This window comes from Morone saxatilis, unplaced genomic scaffold (assembly GCF_004916995.1).
Source record: "Morone saxatilis isolate NCDOM2014 unplaced genomic scaffold, NCSU_SB_2.0 Contig9, whole genome shotgun sequence".
Lineage (NCBI taxonomy): Eukaryota > Metazoa > Chordata > Actinopteri > Moronidae > Morone > Morone saxatilis.
Genome location: NW_023340268.1, coordinates 22,626,732 through 22,626,978, shown reverse-complemented (window position 1 = coordinate 22,626,978; position 247 = coordinate 22,626,732).

Here is a 247-nt window from a genome sequence, read left to right as displayed (position 1 = left end):
TAGGGAGACCCAGAGGTGAACTGACCCAAAACACACAGCTAAAAACACCCAAGAATGGCTAAGAGCAAAACATTGGACTATTCTGAAGTGGCCTTCTATGAGCCCTGATCTAAATCCCATTGAACATCTGTGGAAGGAGCTGAAACATGAAGTCTGGAGAATAGAAGGCACCCTTCAAACCTGAGACAGCTGGAGCAGTTTGCTCACGAGGAGTGGGCCAAAATACCTGTTGACAGGTGCAGAAGTC